Source organism: Cariama cristata, unplaced genomic scaffold (assembly GCF_000690535.1).
Source record: "Cariama cristata isolate BGI_N322 unplaced genomic scaffold, ASM69053v1 scaffold28930, whole genome shotgun sequence".
Taxonomy (NCBI): Eukaryota; Metazoa; Chordata; class Aves; order Cariamiformes; family Cariamidae; genus Cariama; species Cariama cristata.
In genome coordinates this window covers 6,289-6,553 of record NW_009594534.1, presented here as the reverse complement: position 1 = coordinate 6,553, position 265 = coordinate 6,289, and the positions used below count along the sequence as shown (strand labels likewise).

The 265-nt window shown below is 60.4% G+C and overlaps 1 protein-coding gene across 1 annotated transcript in view; it reads left to right on the top strand.

The window, feature by feature from the left end:
- PABPN1L (poly(A) binding protein, nuclear 1-like (cytoplasmic)) overlaps positions 1-265 on the top strand; it is a gene marked incomplete at its 5' end in the record, with an annotated part of 6,048 nt that overhangs the window by 2,368 nt on the left and 3,415 nt on the right. The gene's annotated exons all lie outside the window — the stretch shown is intronic.

Genomic DNA, 265 nt, shown 5'->3' with positions numbered 1-265 from the left:
AGGGGGGTTTCCTTCTGTATTTGGGTCACAATCCTCATGAAGCAGGGTGTCCCCAGGTTGGGGATAACTGCCCCTCGCTCTGGCCGTGCTCAGCTTCTCAGCTTTGCACTTCCCACCCTGGCATGGATGGGAGGATGGAGAAGGGCTCCGGCAGGAATATCCTCCTGGGGACCTGGCCTAGAAATGCCTCCTGCCCATCGTGTGCTGTTAGCATCACCCTGGTGTCTGTGGGGTCAGCAGGAGCCTGGCAGCTGGTCCGGCTGGG